The sequence below is a fragment of the Balaenoptera borealis genome (assembly GCF_965194805.1).
Source record: "Balaenoptera borealis genome assembly, chromosome: 2".
NCBI lineage: Eukaryota > Metazoa > Chordata > Mammalia > Artiodactyla > Balaenopteridae > Balaenoptera > Balaenoptera borealis.
This window is the reverse complement of record NC_138867.1, coordinates 31969480-31988579: the sequence shown is the minus strand read 5'-3', so window position 1 is coordinate 31988579 and position 19100 is coordinate 31969480. Positions and strand designations below refer to the sequence as shown.

Here is a 19100-nt window from a genome sequence, read left to right as displayed (position 1 = left end):
GGTGTGTTATACTTTAATGAAAATTTTATTTTAAAAAAAGAAAAAAAAATAACTCTGCTAAAGTCTCACTTTCTCTAATATACCCATCACCCTTGACCTTTAGCATTTCCCCAGACACTTAGCACTTCAGAAGTCTTTGTTTTGGTCTCTGGAATGGGCAAACTGTAGTGTAGTGACAAGAGTTCTCAATTCACAGTATCCCTGATTCTAGAACTGGTTCTTGGGTTTTCACGTAAGAGTTGCATGTTATTGGGCAAGACCTGTAACCGTTTTATGGCTCAAATTTCTCAGCTGTTAAGACAGGCATAATAACATGTTGTCAGGATGCATGTGGAGTCACGAAAGTCAAACAAGATAATGGATACAAAAATGCTTCATTAACTATAGGAAACGTGAAATTTTTACAGTTAGGGGTTTTATGTGTCTCTGTTCTTTTTCTGGACTGTTATGTGATGATCTGCTTTCCCAGGTTCCTCCCTCAGCTGCCTGTGGTCCATTTTCCACGCAGCAGCCAGAGGGATGCTGTGAAAACATCATGTATATCGTGTTTCTCCTCGGTGCCCATGGTCGGTCCCATTTCTTTCTCTGCTTCTTGACTCCCCCCGTCTCTCTGACTTCAATTCCTACTATTCTCTTCTTGCGCATTCTCTTCCAGAGACACTAGATTTCCTGCAAGTCTTCAAACCTCCCGTTTCAATCCTGCCTCCGAGCCTTTGCAGTTTACTCTGATGGGAATGTATCCACATGGCTCACTTTTTCACTTCCTTCAAGTCTTTGCATTTCATTGAGGTCTTTTTGGCCATTCTTCATAGTTGCAACCCTGGCACTGCCTAGCCCTTCTTCCTGCTTTATATTTTTACATAGCATTTATAACTTCCTAATATACTATGTGGGTGACATTGATTTTGGTTAATATTTGTCTTTCTCCACTAGATTACAAGCTCCATCAGAGCAAGAAATTTTGTCTGTTTTATTAACTGATGGATCCCCAGCACCTAGAACATAGTTTGACATGTAGCAGGCCCTCAGTGAATATGTTGAGTATTATGTTGAATAGTATCTTGAAATATTATTCAACCAATAAATATTTGTTGAATAAATGAATGAGACTGTTTCAATCTCACAATCAGAAAAAGGATGGGAACTTACATTTCTGGACCCTTTTCCATATACACCTCATAAAAATGAGCCCTGTTGGAAAGTCTATGTGGATTCCTTACCTTCCCCCAGGATCCTGACCACCTGGAAGATATTTGTATAATCTCTTTGCATGTTTTAATAATCCAGGAATGCTGTTTCTATTTCAAAAACCTGCAGAGAAGCAGTAAATGGAGGAGAGATGTTCTTTGGAGAAATACAGAGAATCAGGATCATACCAGGCAAATTTGACTCATGCTCTGGTCTACTGGATGATATTGTTTCCCCACCCATCTTTCTAGTATTTTCTTCAGCAGGATGTAATTTGGTCTTGCAGCTTCTCAAATGGCAGAATGATGACCTCCACAGCATTTCCCAAACTGTGCGCTGGGAACACTAGTTCCAGGAAATGTTAATCTGATCTCAAAAAAGAGTAAGGTTTCTGTGGTTCTGATTATATATTAGCATGTTAAAGGCTCTGAGGAGTCACACAGCTTAAAAATAAGTAAAGAATGGGTGGCCTGTTCAATAGTAACTTATTGGAATAGGGGAAGTGTGGCAATAGTGAATTCTACTCCAGTATATTAAAATGACACACCAATATTAAAAGACACTACCTATTTTGAGGCCATGATCTTCAGCTTTCAAACTTTCACTTCCCACGGAGCTCGTGGCTATATACGTTTTGTTTTGCCATTGAGTTCTGCTCAGTACTCTGTAAGCTTACCTAAGGAAGGAAATGCGCTTACGGAGTATCCCTTATATCAGTGACATTCTCCATGGCACTGCAGTTCTTTTCGGATTTTTTTTTTAAATTAGTGAAGTACTTATTGAGCACATCTCCCTACTTAATGCAAGAATTCCATTAGATACCATAAAGATACCAGGGGGAACAAGACAGGACAAGATCATGGAGCTTACATTCTAGGATAGCCAGGCAAAAACAAGTAAATCTACCAAATAATACATGTGGAGCCAAGGGTGTTAAAGGAAGAAGGGAGGAGATAGGACAGAGAATAAGGTGTATGTGAGGGTGTTTCCTACTTGAGGTGACCAGGAGGGAAGGATGCTCTGAGGTAGGGACATTTAAAGTGAGACATGAGGATAAGGAGCCGGCTGTGCAAAAGGGGGAAGAAGAATCCTGGTTTTAGGCAGAAGAAAGGTGTAATCATGGCTCAGTTGCAGGAAGCAACTTGCTAAAGAATTGAAAGACGATCCCATGGTTGACCCATGATGCTCATGAGGGCCATGAGATGAGGGGGAGGGCGGCAGTCTGTGTATACACGGCAATTATTCAGGGCTCTTGAGGCCATGGTATGGCCTTTCATTGAGAGGATGATAGGATTGAATTTATGTTTTAAAGAACCTCCCTCAAAGCAGAATATACCCCAATGCACTAAAAATTTTAAGTGAACGATGGGCATTTAAAGATGCTTTTAAATATCTGAAAACTACAGATTACATATTTATTTGTCTCTCTTTCCCAAACATACAATATCCTCTAATTCTATGTGAACCACTGGGTCTTGGTGAAATGTTGTTATTCTACTCTGTATTTTATACATGTCTCCACATCTAGGCTCTCTATATATCTGCACTTCAGAGAATACCTATAGCCTGGAGCACATGTGAGGGTTTTTAGGGCAGAGCCAACCTTCTACAGTCCTGGAGCTTGTTTTGGGGGCCTCCCATCTTCCCACCCTGAAAGCATGAATTCAAGAAATGCATTGTTTTCCAGTAGTGCTGGACATGCATTTTCTTGCTCTTCTCCATGCTTCAGTGAGTGGTTCTGGAGGTACTCATAAATTAGCATGATATTTGCAACACTGGTAAATGGCAATTGAGAAAACTTTCCAACATCAAACAATTCATGCTATATTTATGTCAGTATAGACATGGCATACATGAAGTATGGTAGAGAATTTTTTGTTAGCCAGATGAATACTGAACTCCAGAATAGCAAAGGCTTGCTTCTATAAAAATATTTAGTAAGATTTATTTAAGATCTAAAAAATTAATTTCAGCTTTATTTAAATAATAGTTTTAATTATATTTTATTTTTTATTTTTTTGAATTTTATTTTATTTTTTTATACAGCAGGTTCTTATTAGTCATCCATTTAATACACAACAGTGTATACATGTCAATCCCAATCGCCCAATTCATCAAACCACCACCTCCATCCCCCCACCATATTCCCCCCTTGGTGTCCATACATTTGTTCTCTGCATCTGTGTGTCAATCTCCACACTGCAAACTGGTTCATCTGTACCATTTTTCTAGGTTCCACATATATGCATTAATATACAATATTCGTTTTTCTCTTTCTGACTTACTTCACTCTGTATGACAGTCTCTAGATCCATCCACGTCTCAACAAATGATCCAATTCCGTTCCTTTTTATGGCTGAGTAATATTCCATTGTATATATGTACCACATCTTCTTTATCCATTCATTTGTTGGTGGGCATTTAGGTTGCTTCCATGACCTGGCTATTGTAAATAGTGCTGCAATGAACAATGGGGTGCATGTGTCTTTTTGAATTATGGTTTTCTCTGGGTATATGCCCAGTAGTGGGATTGCTGGATCATATGTTAATTCTATTTTTAGTTTTTTAGGGAACCTCCATACTGTTCTCCATAGTGGCCGTATCAATTTACATTCCCACCAACAGTGCAAAAGGGTTCCCTTTTTTCCACACCCTCTCCAGCATTTGTTGTTTGTAGATTTTCTGATGATGCCCATTCTACCTGGTGTGAGGTGATACCTCATTGTAGTTTTGATTTGCATTTCTCTAATAATTAGTGATGTTGAGCAGCTTTTCATGTGCTTCTTGGCCATCTGTATGTCTTCTTTGGAGAAATGTCTGTTAGGTCTTCTGCCCATTTTTGGATTGGGTTGTTTGTTTTTTTAATATTGAGCTGCATGACCTGTTTATATATTTTGGAGATTAATCATATGTCTGTTGATTTGTTTGCAAATATTTTCTCCCATTCTGAGGGTTGTTTTCTCATCTTGTTTATGGTTTCCTTTGCTGTGCAAAAGCTTTTAAGTTTCATTAGGTCCCATTTGTTTATTTTTGTTTTTATTTCCATTACACTAGGAGGTGGATCAAAAAACATCTTGCTGTGATTTATATCAAAGAGTGTTTTCCTCTAAGAGTTTTATAGTGTCTGGTCTTACATTTAGGTCTCTAATCCATTTTGAGTTTATTTTTGTGTATGGTGTTAGGGAGTGTTCTAATTTCATTCTTTTACATGTAGCTGTCCAGTTTTCCCAGCACCACTTATTGAAGAGACTGTCTTTTCTCCATTGTATATCCTTGCTTCCTTTGTCATAGATTAGTTGACCATAGGTGCATGGGTTTATCTCTGGGCTTTCTATCTTTTTCCATTGATCTATGTTTCTGTTTTAGTGCCAGTACCATATTGTCTTGATTACTGTAGCTTTGTAGTATAGTCTGAAGTCAGGGAGTCTGATTCCTCCAGCTCTGTTTCTTTCCCTCAAGACTGCTTTGGCTATTCAGGGTCTTTTGTGTCTCCATACAAATTTTAAGAATTTTTGTTCTAGTTCTGTAAAAAATGCCATTGGTAATTTGATAGGGATTTGATTGAATCTGTAGATTGCTTTGGGTAGTATAGTCATTTTCACAATATTGATTCTTCCAATCCAAGAACATGGTATATCTCTCCATCTGTTGGTATCATCTTTAATTTCTTTCATCAGTGTCTTATAGTTTTCTGCATACAGGTCTTTTGTCTCCCTAGGTAGGTTTATTCCTAGGTATTTTATTCTTTTTGTTGCAATGGTAAATGGGAATGTTTCCTTAATTTCTCTTTCAGATTTTTCATCATTAGTGTATAAGAATGCAAAAGATTTCTGCACATTAATTTTGTATCCTGCTACTTTACCAAATTCATTGATTAGCTCTACTAGTTTTCTGGTGGCATCTTTAGGATTCTCTATATATAGTATCATGTCATCTGCAAACAGTGACAGTTGTACTTCTTCTTTTCCGATTTGTATTCCTTTTATTTCTTTTTCTTCTCTGATTACTGTGGCTAGGACTTCCAAAACTATGTTGAATAATAGTGGTGAGAGTGGACATCCTTGTATTGTTCCTGATCTTAGAGGAAATGCTTTCAGTTTTTCACCATTGAGAATGATGTTTGCTGTGGGTTTGTCATATATGGCCTTTATTATGTTGAGGTAGGTTCCCTCTATGCCCACTTCCTGGAGATTTTTTTTTTTTTATCATAAATTGGTGTTGAATTTTGTCGAAAGCTTTTTCTGCATCTATTGAGATGATCATATGGTTTTTATTCTTCAGTTTGTTAATATGGTGTATCACATTGATTGATTTGTGTATATTGAAGAATCCTTGCATCCCTGGGATAAATCCCACTTGATCATGGTGTATGATCCTTTTAATGTGTTGTTGGATTCTGTTTGCTAGTATTTTGTTGAGGATTTTTGCATCTATATTCATCAGTGATATTGGTCTGTAATTTTCTTTTTTTGTAGTATCTTTGTCTGGTTTTGGTATCAGGGTGAAGGTGGCCTCATAGAATGAGTTTGGGGGTGTTCCTTCCTCTGCAGTTTTTTGGAAGAGTTTGAGAAGGATGGGTGTTAGCTCTTCTCTAAATGTTTGATAGAATTCACCTGTGAAGCCATCTGGTCCTGGACTTTTGTTTGTTGGAAGATTTTTAATCACAGTTTCAATTTCATTACTTGTGATTGGTCTGTTCATATTTTCTCTTTCTTCCTGGTTCAGTTTTGGAAGGTTATACCTTTCTAAGAATTTGTCCATTTCTTCCAGGTTGTCCATTTTATTGGCATAGAGTTGCTTGTAGTAGTCTCTTAGGATGCTTTGTATTTCTGCGGTGTCTGTTCTAACTTCTCCTTTTTCATTTCAATTTTATTGATTTGGGTCCTCTCCCTCTTTTTCTTGATGAACCTGGCTAATGGTTTATCAATTTTGTTTATCTTCTCAAAGAACCAGCTTTTAGTTTTATTGATCTCTGCTATTGTTTTCTTTGTTTCTATTTCATTTATTTCTGCTCTGGTCTTTATGATTTCTTTCCTTCTGTTAACTTTGGGTTTTGTTTGTTCTTCTTTCTCTAGTTCCTTTAGGTGTAAGTTTAGATTGTTTATTGGCGATTTTTCTTGTTTCTTGAGGTAGGCTTGTATAGCTATAAACTTCCCTCTTAGAACTGCTTTTGCTGCATCCCATAGGTTTTGGATCATCGTGTTTTCATTGTCATTTGTCTCCAGGTATTTTTTGATTTCCTCTTTGATTTCTTCAGTGATCTCTTGGTTATTTAGCAACATATTGTTTAGCCTCCATGTATTTGTGTTTTTTACATTTTTTTCCCCTGTAATTAATTTCTAATCTCACAGCGTTGTGGTCAGAAAAGATGCTTGATATAATTTCAATTTTCTTAAATTTACTGAGGCTTGATTTGTGACCCAAGATGTGATCTATCCTGGAGAATGTTCCATGCGCCCTTGAGAAGAAAGTGTAATCTGCTGTTTTTGAATGGAATGTCCTATAAATATCAATTAAATCTATCTGGTCTATTGTGTCATTTAAAGCTTGTGTTTCCTTATTTATTTTCATTTTGGATGATCTACCCATTGGTGTAAGTGAGGTGTTAAAGTCCCCCACTATTATTGTGTTACTGTCGATTTCCCCTTTTATAGCTGTTAGCAGTTGCCTTATGTATTGAGGTGCTCTTATGCTGGATGCATATATATTTATAATTGTTATATCTTCTTCTTGGACTGATCTCTTGTTCATTATGTAGTGTCCTTCCTTGTCTCTTGTAACATTCTTTATTTTAAAGTCTATTTTATCTGATATGAGTATTGCTACTCCAGCTTTCTTTTGATTTCCATTTGCATGAAATATCTTTCTCCATCCCCTCACTTTCAGTCTGTATGTGTCCCTAGGTCTGAAGTGGGTCTCTTGTAGACAGCATATATATGGGTCTTGTTTTTGTATCCACTCAGCAGTCTGTGTCTTTTGGTTAGAGCATTTAACCCATTCACGTTTAAGGTAATTATTGATATGTATGTTCCTATGACCATTTTCTTAATTGTTTTGGGTTTGTCTTTGTAGGTCCTTTTCTTCTCTTGTGTTTCCCACTTAGAGAAGTTCCTTTAGCATTTGTTGTAGAGCTGGTTTGGTGGTGCTGAATTCCCTTAGCTTTTGCTTTTCTGTAAAGCTTTTGATTTCTCCATCAAATCTGAATGAGATCCTTGCCGGGTAGAGTAATCTTGGTTGTAGGTTCTTCCCTTTCATCACTTAAGTATATCATGCCACTCCCTTCTGGCTTGTAGACTTTCTGCTGAGAAATCAGCTGTTAACCTTATGGGAGTTCCCTTGTTTGTTATTTGTCGTTTTTCCCTTGCTGCTTTCAATAATTTTTCTTTGTCTTTAATTTTTGCCAATTTGATTACTATGTGTCTCCGTGTGTTTCTCCTTGGGTTTATGCAGTATGGGACTCTCTGCACTTCCTGGATTTGGGTGGCTCTTTCCCTTTCCATGTTAGGGAAGTTTTCAACTATAATCTCTTCAAATATTTTCTCTGGTCCTTTCTCTCTCTCTTCTCCTTCTGGGACCCCTATAATGCGAATGTTGTTGTGTTTAATGTTGTCCCAGAGGTTTCTTAGGCTGTTGTCATTTCTTTTCATTCTTTTTTCTTTATTCTGTTCCACAGCAGTGAATTCCACCATTCTGTCTTCCAGGCCACTTATCCGTTCTTCTGTCTCAGTTATTCTGCTATTGATTCCTTCTAGTGTAGTTTTCAGTTCAGTTATTGTATTGTTCATCTCTGTTTGTCTGTTCTTTAATTCTTCTAGGTCTTTGTTAAACATTTCTTTTATCTTCTCGATCTTTGCCTCCATTCTTTTTCCGAGGTCCTGGATCATCTTCACTATCATTCTGAAATCTTTTTCTGGATGGTTGCCTACCTCCACTTCATTTAGTTGTTTTTCTGGGGTTTTATCTTGTTTCTTAATCTGGTACATAACCCTCTGCCTTTTCATCTTGTCTATCTTTCTGTGAATGTGGTTTTTGTTCCACAGGCTGCAGGATTGTAGTTCTTCTTGCTTCTGCTGTCTGCCCTCTGGTGGATGAGGTTATCTAAGAGGCTAGTGCAAGTTTCTTGATGGGAGGGACTGGTGGTGCGTAGAGCTGACTGTTGCTCTGGTGGGCAGAGCTCAGTAAAACTTTAATCTGTTTGACTGCTGATGGGTGGGGCTGGGTTTCCTCCCTGTTGGTTGTTTGGCCTGAGGCAACCCAACACTGGAGCCTACCTGGGCTCTTTGATGTGGCTAATGGCGGACTCTGGGAGGGGTCACGCCAAGGAGTACTTCCCAGAACTTCTGCTTCCAGTGTCCTTGTCTTCACGGTGAACTACAGCCACCCCTGCCTCTGCAGGAGACCCTCCAACAGTAGCAGGTAAGTCTGGTTCAGTATCCCCTGGGGTCACTGCTCCTTCCCCTGGATCCTGATGCACACACTACTTTGTGTGTGCCCTCCAAGAGTGGAGTCTCTGTTTCCCCCAGTCCTGTCAAAATCCTGCAATCAAATCCCACTAGCCTTCAAAGTCTGATTCTCTGGGAATTCCTCCTCCCGTTGCTGGACTCCCAGGTTAGGAAGCCTGACGTGGGGCTCAGAACCTTCACTCCAGAGGGTGGACTTCTGTGGTATAAGCCTTCTCCAGTCTGTGAGTCACCCACCCAGCATTTATGGGATTTGATATTACTGTGATTGCGCCCCTCCTACCGTATCATTGTGGCTTCTCCTTTGTCTTTGGATGTGGGGTATCTTTTTTGGTGAGTTCCAGTGTCTTCCTACTGATGATTGTCCAGCAGCTAGTTGTGATTCTGGTGTTCTCGCAAGAGGGAGTGAGAGCACGTCCTTCTACTCCGCCATCTTGGTTCAGGGCCAATAGTTTTAATTTTAAATATTGATATTTCAACTATAATTATCTTTTATCTTTTACTTTTAATAGATAATTTTGAATACTTCAGAAGAAAAATAACTTCTTTGGAAAACTTATGAAAAATCATTTTTACTTTTCCTTCTTTTTTTTGGTGCGCTGCATGGCTTGTGGGATCTCAGTTCCCTGACCAGGGATTGAACCTGGGCCATGGCAGTGAGAGCATGGAGTCCTAACCACTAGACCACCAGGGAACTCCCTACTTTTCCATTTTTTTGAATTTATTTGAATTTACAGAATTTGATGAAAATATGTTTGTTTTGTAAATTTTGAATATTACTTTAAAAGCTTTTAAATCCTTTAGATCATGAGAATGAGTACAATATGCAATTGTGATAGAAACTGAAAATACAAACCTGGAGTTCAGAAGAGAGAAAGAGCTATAAAGGAAAAATAAGTAAATCTTCAAAGAAGCATTGTGCTTAAGTTTTTAAAAACTATTGAAAGAAAAGCTGGCAGGCTTCTGTTGGGTATGACCTACATAAAATTTGCAAATAGGACATTATAAATTCTTTTTAAGTCAGGTTTTTGAGGTATCATTTACATATAGTAGCAGTCACCCTTTCCAGGTCTTCAGTTTTATGTGTTTTGACAAAATGTATACTGTTACATAATCATGACCTTAATCAGGACGTAGGGTATTTCTATCAACCCAGAAAGTTTCCTCAGTGCCCCTTTGTAGTCAACCCCCTTCCCACTCTTCTCCCAGCCCCTAGCTCCTGGCAATCTTTGATCAGATTCTTTCCCTATCATTTTGTCTTTTTCAGGATGTCATGTAAATTGAATTCATACAGTATATAATCTTTTGTGTCTGGCTTCTTAACACTTAGCATAATCCCTTTGAGAGTCATTCATGTTGTTGCAAGTATCAATAGATCTCTCCCTTTTATTGCTGAATATTATTCCATTATATGCAGTCACTACACAATTTGTTTATCCATTCACCGGTTGATGGACATTTGGCTTGTTTCCAGGTTGGGGAGATTATGAAAAAAAGCTGCTCTAAACCTTCTTTTACAAGTTTTTTTTTTTTTTTTTTAGAAGTAAAAATAAGAATCTAAAATGACAGCTTTGAACTGGATTCCAATTTTTTTTTTTTTTAGTAATCTTTTATTTATTTATTTATATTTTTTTATATTTTATTTTTGGCTGTGTTGGGTCTTCGTTTCTGTGCGAGGGCTTTCTCCAGTTGCGGCAAGCGGGGGCCACTCTTCATCACGATGCGCAGGCCTCTCAATATCGTGGCGTCCCTTGTTGCGGAGCAGGGGCTCCAGACACGCAGGCTCAGTAGTTGTGGCTCACGGGCCTAGTTGCTCCGCGGCATGTGGGATCTTCCCAGACCAGGGCTCGAACCCGTGTCCCCTGCATTGGCAGGCAGATTCTCAACCACTGTGCCACCAGGGAAGCCCTGGATTCCAATTTTCAAAAGAAGTCTGTTGATGTTTTGTTTTATTTTTTTTTCAATATTTATATCAGAACAATAGTCATAATCATGTGAGTACTGAATATTGATTTAATAATATACTGCCATGTAACTGTTGTGGGAGATGAAAGAAGGATAATGTGTGTGTCTTTTTTTTTTTTTTTAATCAGTCATCAATTTTATACACATCAGTGTATACATGTCAATCCCAATCGCCCAATTCAGCACACCACCATCCCCACCCCACCACGGTTTTCCCCCCTTGGTGTCCAGACGTTTGTTCTCTACATCTGTGTCTCAACTTCTGCCCTGCAAACCGGTTCATCTGTACCATTTTTCTAGGTTCCACATACATGCGTTAATATACGATATTTGTTTTTCTCTTTCTGCCTTACTTCCCTCTGTATGACAGTCTCTAGATCCATCCATGTCTCAACAAATGACTCAGTTTCATTCCTTTTTATGGCTGAGTAATATTCCATTGTATATATGTACCACAACTTCTTTATCCATTCGTCTGTCGATGGGCATTTAGGTTGCTTCCATGACCTGACTGTTGTAAATAGTGCTGCAATGAACATTGAGGTGCATGTGTCTTTTTGAATTACGGTTTTCTCTGGGTATATGCCCAGTAGTGGGATTGCTGGGTCATATGGTTATTCTATTTTTAGTTTTTTAAGGAACCTCCATATTGTTCTCCATAGTGGCTGTATCAATTTACATTCCCACCAACAGTGCAAGAGGGTTCCCTTTTCTCCACACCCTCTCCAGCATTTGTTGTTTGTAGATTTTTTTGTGGCTATGTTTTCATTTCTGTTGTGTAAATACCTAGGAGTGGATTGCAGATTTATGTGGTAAGTGTATTTTTAACTGTGTAAGAAACTGCCAAAGTGTTTTCCAAAGTAACTGCATCATTTTGCACATCCACCAGCGGTGTGTGAGAATTCCCTTGCTCTGCATCCTTGCTAGCACTTGGTATAGTGAAGTGTTTTTTGGGTTTGTTTCGTTCTTTCAATTTAGTCATTTTAATAGGTGAGAAATTCTCTAATTACTGATCAAAAAATTAAATTGAGCAAGAAAATTATTCTCATCAACAGCACAACTCGAATAGGTTAAATCAAATCTTGCAATTTAATGCTACTGTTTAAAATGATCAGAACACATGTGAGCCTCCATTTGTCCTCATGCCCAGGGTCCACAATGTTAGTGGTGAGACTGTACTCACTGTACCCCTTCCTTCTGCTCTGAAGTTGGCTGTTGGGGGATGTGTTTCTTTGAGGTCTGGCGCCCTTCCTTGCATAGGACAGAGGCCACTTCATTCTGCAGTGCCCTCTAGTGGAAGCTGTTCAACTTGTTCTCTGTGCTACCCTGACCTCTCCACACTCTCGGTGAAAGAAGAGTCACCATGCCACCCTGAGAGGCTGCAGCCCCTGGTCTAGAAGACAGGACCTGTGTTTAGAGAGCTCTCTCTGTGGAAGACCTAGCATAGCTCCACGAGCCACCTGATGGAGTGGTGAGTGACGCTGAGAAGAGTTGTGAGCAGTGGAGCCTTGGTTCCCAAAACTGTCATTTGGAGGAGCCTTATGGGATGTCACAAATGGTAGCATGCTCTATTTATCCCACCGCTGGTGAGACCCTGCACAGAGCTTCTAGTCAGTGATGAGATCAGCTTCAGCATCCTTGAACCTTGGATGAGTGGCACTGGAGAAGGCTAGACTATGATGGACATTGGTCCTGACCAACTCTAAAAACTTTTTAGTAGATTGTAAGGAATGCCACTAGGGAAAAATGCACTTCCTCAATTTCAGATTCAGCAAAATAGACACTGATTAGATCAAAATGCTGCCTCTTCCTGACCACAAGAATGTGTCCTTACAGAAGTGGTGGTGTTTTGTGATCTACAAGCTGCAGGCTGGGGTGTAATATGTCCTGACTTGGCATTTGAGGAACCTTCAAATAATTAAGGCCACTCATCTCTCCTCTCAGTTATTTCTTCCTTTGGGGATCATAAAAACCTTGAGAAATGTCAAGCTTCCCTTTTAGATTTTTCTTCATTGCATGCAAGACCTCAATTTTTTTTTTTTTTTTTTTTTTTTAGCCCTTCTAATGAATTTGGGTTATCATCTCAGGCCCGTCACGCTGCCAAGTCAACTTTTCCAAAATGATGACTATGTTTAAGACATTCACAGTCAACTAGGCAGTTAACTACATATTTTGTATTCATTTCATGTAACTTCATGGTTGACAGTGTAGGCTGTGAATTCAGACAACCTGGTTTCAAATCATAACTCAACCACTAAGCTACCACACTGTCCCTTAAAGTTTGAATGTAATGCCCACCTATTTCCTTATTTTCTTACCTTTGAAAGTTCTTGAGTGTTTGTGTTATTACTTTCATGTACACAGTACAGAACTTTCAAAGATAAGAATATTTTCACAATTAGTCTCACAGTAATTTTTTTTTCTTTTTTTTGCTGCATTTTATTCTTGCAATTAAATGCTGTATAACCTTAGGCAAGGAACTTTTATCTTCAGTGACACTCTTTCATTCTTTTTCTTTTCTTAAAAAAAAAACTTTTAATTGAGATGTAGCAAACATAAAGTGTATTAATCTTAAGTGCATAGCTTGGTGAATTGTTGTATACACCCATGTAATCATTTTAATTATTGTTGCAGTTTATTCTTGGAAAAATAAATATACATTTAAGTCTCAACTTGCTGATATAATTTCAGCATACAAAGCACACAAGGACAGTTTTACTCCAAATTACATCTAGAATACTTAACTATATTGAAAGTGAATATTCAGATATTAACAAAAATCCTTATGGCAAACTTTGTATGACTGACATGGTTACAGTGATTATATATGATGTTAGCCCACATGATCTTGAGATCAAGTATACTACAAACCTTGGTCAAATATTTTTCTTTTTTTAAAATAAATTTATTTATTTATTTACTTTTTTCTTGGCTGGGTTGGGCCTTTGTTGTTGCTGTGCGCGGGCTTTCTCTAGTTGCGTTGAGCAGGAGCTACTCTTGGTTGCTGTGCATGGGCTTCTCAATGTGGTAGCTTCTCTTGTGGAGCATAGGCTCTAGGTGCGCGGGCTTCAGTAGTTGTGGCTCGTGGGCTCTAGAGCACAGGCTCAGTAGTTGTGGTGCACGGGGCTTAGTTGCTCCGTGGCATACAGGATCTCCCCGAACCAGGGCTTGAACCCGTGTCCCCTGCATTGACAGGCGGATTCTTAACCACTGCGCCACCAGGGAAGTCCCTATTTCTCTGCTTATTAGTCTGTGTTACACTGCTCAAATATGTGATCTACAGAGTCTTAAGTGCTACGATGAAGTCATTATCACATCAAAGGGCTCAATAGCTCATATTACAATGAAAAAATATAAAGGATTGACTCAAGTCCACCTCTCCAAACAACCACTGAATCAATGGGACCTGGACAATGGTGAAGATCTGGATTTCACAGAATAATATCCTACGGGCTGATCTTGTCATTCCTTGGCCAACAGGGGAGACTGAGAAATAAAAATTAATTTGGAGGATAAGAATCTGTCTTGCCTTTCAACTGACTGGAAAAAAAGAAAACACAGATAAAGCTAGTTGTAGAGTTAACAGAAAGCCGTATTTCTTCCAAGGACATGCTTCAACAACAAAGTATCATAATGACTCCTTTATTTGAGTGACTGCTGTTTTCTTATTCAATGAGAGACTTCGCTATTTGAAATGCGGTTGGTTAAGAATAAAACATTTCACTCTTGCCCAGAGGACGTAAGTGACTTTGACACAGAGGAGTAGTTTTGGTTTCCAACCCAGGTGCAGAGCCTGAGATAAGAGGTGTCTGGACTCAGCATTTCAGATCCATCTTAACTTGGTCATTTCCAAGGAAACAGGACCCTGGGTCTACTTTGCACTCCAGGCTTGCTGTTGACTTCTTTGAGTCTATCAAAATACTACTTCAATTAAATTTTACTTAACTCTACCCTTCTCCCAAACCCTATAATAAATCTATCTTTTCCTTTGTTCAGTGAGATATCCCACAGTTCTCTGGTGTGGTCTCCCTCTTGGCAATGGATCAATAAATCCGCTTCTGTTGGCCTACAGGTTTCTCCCTGGAATGCTTAAGCTGATGAGACTAGGAAAGTAGGCTTTATTATTCCTGTTTTTAAAAGAAGGAAATTGAGTCTCAAGAAGGTTAAATAAAGTGTACCAAGGGTTATAGATAGTAAGTGGTCACAAAACTGAAACCGAGATCTGAAGTGTGATGAAGTCCAATCCATGTTGCCCCCGCCTTCATCTTCCAGCTCATTGTTGCCCTACTTTTGGTTAACAACCCCACTCAATGAGAAGCCACAAAAGCCACTCATACCACTTTGCTCTTTCTTATTACAGCTAGTATCCAATTCTGACACACATCACGATTCCTTAAGGTGCGGCTTCATTTTCATAGTGTTACTCTCTTCCAGGGACACGGGTGAACCATCCAACACTTAGTTCTGAGTTCCTTTCTTACTCAGCCACACCAATAAGCCAATATTTCTAACAACACCCTCTGGGTTTTCACACTTACACGCCTGTGCTTGTGCTGTTCTCTGACCTTGGCATTCCTTGCCCACAATTCTCTGCCTATGCAAATCTTTAAAAAATTTAAAATCATATCAAGGATTTTGTTGCAAACAACAGAAACCATGCTAGTTTGTTTTAGCAGACAAGTAATTTATAAAGAATATCAGATGATTTCACAGAAGCTTTGGAAGGGCCAGAGCGCCTGACTTGAAGGCTGCTCTGAAGGACTGATCCAGGGTAGACAGGACTGCTGCAGCCAGACACAGAGAACACAGTTTCCATCTCTGACACTAGGGGGTGCTAGACTTTCTCTTGCTGCTGTGTTGGAAGCTGGGTGTCTGCCACCGCCCTCATCAGGACTAGCCAGATTAGTGCCTTATTTGCACCATGAGCCTCCAAGTCAAGTCTTGCCATAGGTATATTGGACTGGCAGAGCCCAGGTCACATGTCTACGCTGCAGCTGCAAGGGAAGCTGGGAAAAAGGTTTTGGCTTCTACCTTAAGGAGGCATAGACTTAAGTGGGGAAAGTCCCTCCACACAGAAAGAGTATTCAAATATATAGAAGAGATCCAAAGAAGAATGATAAACTTACATTACACTGGGGTCCAGCTCAAAAGTCTCCTCACCTGGGAAACCTTCTCTAAAACTACAGCAAGAATTAAGGTCTCTTTGTTTTGTCTCTCAGTTATATGTTATTTGCATATTTACTGAATTATCATTATAACAGATGTAATTCATATCCCTCTCAAATCTCCTCACTTTTACTTCCGGTTCTGACTTCCAACTGCCATAATAGCATTTTTTTTTCCCCTGAGGGCTTTTTCTGGCCACTTAGCTTGATTTTGTTTGCCTGTGCTGTGGGCTGAAAAGATGGAGGAGTTCACACAGGTCAGGAGCAGCCCTCAACCAATGACTAACAGAAGGTGTATAAATATCCCAGCTCCCTTGCCCTGTGGGTGGAACAACCCTGAGGCATGTGTTTCATAGTAGCCCCCAGCATTTCCCCAGTTGGACTAAGCTGGGTTCCCCACAGTGGTTGCTGGCTTGATAACCCCTTTATTGGCTGCTTTCCCTTCCTTGTCTCACTTTCCCATTCCTCTGTCAACATTTCCTTCACCTCCAAACTACTTGCACTTGAAACTTTGTATCAGGATCTAGTTCTGGTAGAACCCCAAGAAGGACAACACTCTTCCCTATGTTATAGATACCCATTTACTTATCTATCTCTCTTGTAAGATTCCTGAAGACAGGGAAACCATGACCTTTTTGTTTTTTTAATCTCTTTTCTATACACAGGTCCTTGTATATAGAAGAAACTAAAGAGATATTTCTTGCATTGAGTTAAAATAGGGATAATGGTCAAATTTTAAGTTTATACCAGTGTACAGCCACACAATTTTACTCCTTCTGGAAGGAGTCATGACATATGATTAATAATGGCTATTTTCAATGGTAAGGACTGGAATTATGTGGTTGTTTTCTAACTTTTACCCACATATTATTATTACTTTTTAAAACATCAACCATCCAGGAGGTTGTGGTCCATTATGGGCACACACTACTGAATGGTGCAGTTATTCTGGGCCGTTCAGGGTTGAATGACCTACCAAGGACAAAGCCCTTCTATGAAACACCTCATGAGGAGTGCTAAGGACAGCCAAAGGGATCTGATTAATCTTTGCAGTGGTCTCCTTCACCCTGGACCCCCAGCCTGAATCCATGCCTGAGTGGAGTAATTCACTTCCTGGCCCCTTTCCTTGTCCCCCAGGATGGGCTCCCTACCCTTAGGAACAGTTTCCATATGAGTGGTTTTGTGCTTGTTTTATTCTTGAGTTTTTTGGTTTTGAATATAGGCCCAAGGTCTTTGGCCAGTGGGTATAATTTCAATGGGTTTGATGGATAATGACAAATAAAAAGAATGGTGAGTGTTATGTAACAGCTGGCAGGCTCTGAATGCTTTTGGCTGTGATTCTGGAAAAGCATGAGAGAGGGATGTGGTTGACATACAGAAACAGAGTCTGAGTGGAACCCTCCTAACTTTTTTGGATCAATATTGCAGCAGGAGATTGAAGTAAGAGGCACCCCAGCCCCAGGCTCCCTGCCTCTATCACAGGTCCTAAAGAAATTCCCGGACTTTAGACATTCTTGCATGTTTCTGACAAGACACCCACTCTTCCCTATCCATTAACACTGTCTCAGTGACAGTATCTTCCTTGAGATCCTCTGGACTAACCTCATTCTGCATAACTCAGTTACCACTTGATACCCAGTGTTCCCTGGTCATTCCTTATCCTCCAGATTCTCATTTTTGAAAGATTTATATATCTCCTTCATTGACCTCATCTCTCATCCTTCCCCAACTCTCAAAACTCTTACTCGGTGCCTCTGGAACTCAATGAATAGTCAGGAAATCTCCTTCTTCCCAATGTGTCTTTCACCTTCTTGTTCTAACTGGCTCTCCCCTAAGGACACTGTTCCCTCTGCAGTCTTCCATAAGGCTGCTTTCTCTTCTCTCATCTTTGGAACCACAGGACCTGGAACAGGATAAATGTTCTCTTTGTTTCTTTATTGCTGGTCTCAAACCATTGTCCCACCTTCCTCCATCAAAATGACCATCTTTGAAACTCGTAACATCGGACTGTATCATCTGCCACTTTCATGTTGGCAACTATCTACTGACTCCAGTGTCACTTCCTCTCTTCCTGGCTCACTGTCACTTTCTCCATCACTATGCCCATTGTATTCTTGGTGCTTTCAATATCCATATAGATGAATCTTCCAGTACACTGTTCATCTTCTTGACCTCCGCTCCTCCAAACATCTCACACTCCATCTTAGCTCAGCCATTCACTCACATAGTCATACCAGGTGACCCTGTCCTCACCAACAGTTGTATCCCCTCCAGAATCTTAATTCCAAACCTCCCGATATCTGACCACTACTTCTTATCTTGTTTATTTTATTTGTATGTACCTATGTCTTCTTTCTTCACCCCATTTCCTTGCCTCCTCTCCAGAAGTAACCACTATCCCTAATTTTGTGCTTTTAATTCCCCTGATTTTTAAAATGACTTCATTATATATGAATGTATTCTTAAACAGTGTGTTGTTTAGTCATTTTTTTGAACTTTATGAAAATGATAGACTGCAGGTAGTCTATTGGAACTTGCTCTCTTCCACACTATTCTATAAATAAGATGTCTCCATGTTGTTGGGCATTGCTATAGTTTGGTATAACTGCTGCATAATATTGCGTGGTGTGAATTTACAAAATTTCTTCATTCATTTCTTCCATGGCGGTTTCCAACTTTTTTATATCACTAATTCTGCTGCTATAAATAACTTGTACATGTCTTCTGCTGCATATTTGCAAGAATTTTTCTAGGAGCAGAATTGTTGGGTCAAAGAGCATAAGAATGTTCAACTTTACCAAATGATGTTTTGTTTCTTAAAGATATTGTGCATCACTTCCTATTATTCCAGGTCACTTCCACTAAGTTCTGATGTTAAAAACTCTCTGCCATCCCTAGGACCTATAACCACTGAACACATCTTTTTACTTTCTTCAGTTTCCTACTTACCCAGCCTACAGTCCGTGATCTGTCATAATATTCATTCCTTTGCCTCGGATCCCTTGCCTCTTTCTTTATCATGCTCATCTGGCAAAACCCTAGTTCTGCCTACAGCCAAACCTCTGCTGGCTCTGTATCTGCACCCACTCAAGAGACCATGGCTGCAGGGGGTGACACAGCCAGGGTGACTGTTCTCACTTTACATTCATGACTGCTTATTGCAGCTTGTATGATACCTGTCAAACATATTATGCTTCCCTGGTTTATTAACTCTCCCATGCTTCTATTTTATACCTTCTTATCTCTCCCCAAACCTCTATTACCTCTTGCTGCACCCTCACTCCCAGCTGATGACCTTGCTCCCTCCTTCACTGAGAAGATA

The 19100-nt window shown here is 39.5% G+C and overlaps 1 protein-coding gene across 7 annotated transcripts in view; it reads left to right on the top strand.

Moving 5' to 3' along the window:
• Positions 1-6137: 6137 nt before the first annotated feature.
• LOC309624396 (uncharacterized protein) overlaps positions 6138-19100 on the top strand; it is a 109467-nt gene continuing 96504 nt past the window's right edge. For 4 of the 7 annotated variants that reach the window (XR_014241871.1, XM_082382576.1, XM_082382575.1 and 1 more), the window contains exon 1: positions 6138-8604. The gene's annotated coding sequence lies outside the window, so the exon portion shown is untranslated. The remainder of the gene's footprint in view (positions 8605-19100) is intronic. The other 3 variants (XR_014241869.1, XR_014241870.1, XR_014241872.1) reach the window with 3 other exon arrangements.